We start from the raw sequence: 4,752 nt of genomic DNA on the forward strand, positions 1-4,752 counted from the left end.
ATAGAAAGGTGGCTCTGTGCCCTAAGCCTACCTTTGTGTCTAAGGTTAGGGAGTCTACCATTGGAGCTATCAGTTTTTCATCCACCGGCCATTTGCTGATGAGAGCCAGAGGCGGCTTAATTCACTTTGTCCTGTCTGCGCATTATGCATTTAGCTAAACAGGACTCAGGGGTTTAGGAAAAGCAACCAATTCTTTGTGTCCTGGGCTACCTCTCATAGAATGAAGCCTATGTCACATCTATGGCACAGGGGCTATTATAAAAGGATGTCTGTGGACCCCGTGTCCTCGAAATTGTTGGTTCGTCTTCGAGAGACGTTGTGGTAGTAGAGCTTCCATGATTGGTCACGCCAGAGGGCACTTCCCACAGTGAGATATCTCACTTGGTTTTTAGAGAAAAGGGGTTACGGATGTCATCAAGCATTTCCATGTGTTAGAGCCCCAATTTAAGCTCAGGATATGAGGCTTGAGGCGACATTTTATCCAGATGACATTCCCTTTCCTTCATGTTTTTGCTTCTTTGGTGAACATAGATCCTTGATATCTTCAGTCTGAAGCTGCAGAGAAATTAAAAAATGCCTCCATAGTATGTAAAAGAATATGAATTCTGCTCTGGTGAACTATGTATGCAGCTTGCCTCTCGCCACATACATAATGCGATTAGGCGGAACGGCGAAAAAATGTTTTAATATACAAGGAATTTCAAAATAAAGAAGCGGTATAATATGTTGTCAGTTTTTGTCTTAAAAAAGTTATTGTCACACATTATTTATTTAACTGATGTTTTTATGCATAGGGTAATTCATGTTTTGTTTTGCTTTTTTGTCCTTTCACAGCTGACACACCTCAGCAGTCACCCAAGAATTGGACTGAATCTGAAGTAAGCACCTGGCTAAGATCAATTGGAGTGAAGGAACAGTACATAGAAAAGCTCCATGAAGAAGAAGTAAATGGACAAATCCTACTTGCACTAAATGAGGACTTTCTAAAAACAAAAATCTACATGAAGTCAGGGCCTGCTCATTTGATTATTCAGAGAAGAGATGAGCTTATCAACTCCCAGCAAAAATGTCAAGAAAAGAAAAAAACTACTGGTTCCAAAAGAACTGAGTTTGAGGAAAAGAGGAGTCAGAAATTGGTTCAGTCTGTTTCAACAGTAAGTGATGGTCCTCCAGCACAAACTACAGAGACAGAACAAGATGTCTTTGAGGAGAACCACGCTTCTCAGGAACAATGTGTGTTAATCTCAAAGGAAGACTGTAAACCAAGGCCATTTGATCAAGAAGGGATTGATTTTTTATATGTGAAACACAGAATCCTGCAGCCTGAATCAGGTGCTTTTAATCTGATATTGCCATGCCACGAATTTAAGTCTTTTGCTGTAGCTGCTACATTGGATCGCACAAGACTCCAAGCTAAGTTTGCCAAAGAGGTTCTTAAATTTGCAGCTGGTTGTATGAATATCAGATCAAATGGCACAATACACTTTGGTGTGATGGACAGCAAAGAGGATGGAGAATATGTGCACGGTGAGATAACTGGTATCCCTGTAACAGACAAGGATATTTATGTCGATGCTTTGGACTACATTGAAAGGAGTTTCAACTCTGACACAGAACACATACGCCAGTGTGTGCGACCGCCAAGGATCAACTATATATTAAAAGAAATCACAAAAATCTCATGAATTAGAGTCAGATATTTATAAAAATATTACAGTTACAATATAAACAATATAAACAAATGGAAGCTGATCATTTCTAGGATGCTGGTGTAACATTTAGGCTGTATTTGTAACTATTTCCAGATTGTCCTGCTGAAGAATCCAGAGAACGAAGAGCAAATAAAGAGTCTGCAAGAACTCATCAAAAACCTTGCTCCACTTTTTCTGGTCTCCTCCACCATCTGCATTTCCCAGAAATCCAAAACCGACCAAAATTCAGAGAGGTACTACGGAGTCTCCATGTCCACCAACGGTCCTAACCCGGGGAAAATTGTGATTGCTGCCTCCTGTCTTAGCAAATGGGATGAATATGTATCTGGTGCAGTGATGACCTATTATCCAAAAAAGGTCAAGAAAGATTACTTTGATGGAACCATTGAAGTACCTGGAGACATCAGGTGTGAAGCATTTAATCTCAGTAATGATGAAAAAATGAACCCTTGCAGATCATGTCACAATTTGTTTGGCTTGAACACAACAGAAACAAAAGAGTGGGAGTATGGTAACTGTGCTGAACCCGAGAGCCTGAGCAACTTGCTTACAAATGAGGAAGAAGTTAAAAATAAAACACATGTGCACGAACACTCAGCTGAAAACAGGCAGAGAGCAGAGGAAGAGGTTCGTAAGGATCTTATGAGTGTGTTACGAACAATTCAGTTTAAGACATGGACAGGAGAATTTTACACCCCAGAATCATAAGGTGCAGAGGTGACCTGATACATCTGCTTTGGTCTGATTCTGATGAATAAATGATGCTCTGACAGAATGAGTGTGGATTTGCTCAAACTGTTTACTCTCCAGCTCCGTATAATGTGCTTGTTAGAAATTATATGTAATAATAAAATCAGGCTTCTACGTTTTAAAATGCAATATGAAGGATGCGAGACAGCAATTATTGGGAAGAAACACCTTTATACTGGTCTATACCCAGGATGCACATGAAGTAAAAACAACAAAACCATTTTTTCCTTTTATGATCCCATCTATAACCTCTTTCATAAGCGCTACACATGTAGTTATAATAGTTGTAGCAGTTATAGCACTAATTATATTTCTGCATTGTAAAATCTAACTTGTTTCAGTTTAATCCTGTAAAGTCTCAACCATGAAATAATTGACAGAAAACTCAACTGGAGTGCTTATTGAACCTTCTAACAAATAAAATAAATAAACTGCATATGTGAGTTGTTTTGTTTTTTTCCACATCCAGCATTTTTGTGCAATTTATTGTTTTTAACATTGTGTGTCTGCAGATTCTACTGATGAATTTATCAGAGCTGTGACGGGTTTTTAAATCCATAACTGCTCATTCATTTTAGGAGAGCAGAATTTCTGAGAAATCAACAAAAAAAAAAAAAACAAAAAACAAAAAAAAAAAAAACTTGAAGGTAGTGATGGCCCGCTTGAAGCTGACGCTCCGGAGCGTGTGTCGAAAAAACCAACACACTGGTTCAGAAGCACTGTGTCGAGGCTTGCTTCGTTTGGCAAAAGTCACGTGACCAGTGACGTCCGAAGCTTCATTACGCACGTAACTGCTTCGGTACCTGATTCAAACAAATATAAGGAAGTGAATCATCCACGGGATTCGTGGAGTGTGTTGATGGTGACAGATAGCGACGAGGTGATCATTCCACTGACAGATATGGAGCCAGCGAGGAAGAGAGGACGTTCTGGCGTGTGGGAATATTTTGAGTTGATTTTGCTCAATTCATTTTATCTGCCGAAGTGAAAAACTTGAAATGTCCAAAATCATGTTTTCATAATGTAAATATCATTACAGCATATGACTTCAGGAACACTTCCATGTGAATTAAAGCTGATGAAGACTACAACAATGTATTTGACACTATACGTACATGACATTGCTACAGTTTAGAAAATCATTTTGTTTATTGTTTTTAGGTGATAGTCTGCAGGACCCAGGAATACCTGCATATCTACCAGCTTGCAGTGTAGTTCCTGCACTCCACAGCCTCTTCTGTTCCATGCAAGTGGATTTTCTCCAGGGCAGGAGAAACTATTTCTAAGAAAAGAAACAGACTCAGCCAGCGCACAGTAACACTAATCCTCTTTTTAAATGTAAATAACAAAAGGGCTACCTTACATTGATCATGTTTTTACTTTGCAAGTTCTTGATTAGGGGTGGGTTTTGATTATCGCTTTTCTGATTACAATCCATGCTAAATTGAATAAAGTGATATTGATTCATTAAAATCCCGTGTCGATTTGTAAATTAACGTTATTATGCCTGAAACGCCAGCATCTCAGGTTAAACCTCACAACATGTCGTCAAACACCATGCAGCTAAAACAGTAACTGGGAGCAGGTTTACGGATTCTGCATACAAACGTGAACACAGAGCGCGGACCCGACGCGTCAGAGTCAGATTTTGGTGCGTCGTCGGGTCCGCGCTGTGTTTGCCTCTTTTTTTTTTTTTCGCTGGCTTCTGCAGCTGCAGGTTTCATAACTCTCTGTTTACATCTCTAATTAAGTCTCACATATGTCAGCTTTCTTTTAATAGATACGAAATTATGGATATATACTGTTAAATGATCAGAATTGTAATATTTCTGACTGAGGCAAAACTTTCCAGATTCCAATCATATTGAATCGGATCCTGTATCGAATCAAAATGATTCTACAAATCAGTGACGATGCAGCCGTTCTCAGCTCCCTAAGCATTTTCCCTTTCCAGTTCACAATCAATCCCACCCCTAGGTCAAAAATATGTATAGGACAATTGGCCTCATCTAATATTTTGTATGAACCTGTCCAGCTGTCCAGTGATTAAACGACAAGTAGATGGAGGCAGGACTTCACAGCAGGGGCATACTCCATAATGTGCTGTGCATTATCATATGTATATTATATATATTGCTCACTTATTGTATTTACCAACATCAAGGAGTTATCATCAAAGAAAGGCCACCATAGTGCATGTTTAAATAGGGAAAGTTTATTGATCAAAATGTATTACGCAAATACGCATTACATTTTTTTCAGCCCCCCAATCGAGAAAACAAAACCAATT

General features: G+C 39.0%; 1 pseudogene; it reads left to right on the forward strand.

Annotated features, from left to right (window-relative positions):
- LOC147304648 (uncharacterized) overlaps nucleotides 1–2,898 on the forward strand; it is a 5,481-nt pseudogene extending 2,583 nt beyond the window's left edge.
- Nucleotides 2,899–4,752: the final 1,854 nt, after the last annotated feature.

This window comes from Aulonocara sp. 'chitande type north' Nkhata Bay, linkage group LG22 (genome assembly GCF_057382095.1).
Source record: "Aulonocara sp. 'chitande type north' Nkhata Bay isolate Kocher_YH1m ecotype deep benthic linkage group LG22, A_spYH_male_GT1.1, whole genome shotgun sequence".
NCBI lineage: Eukaryota > Metazoa > Chordata > Actinopteri > Cichliformes > Cichlidae > Aulonocara > Aulonocara sp. 'chitande type north' Nkhata Bay.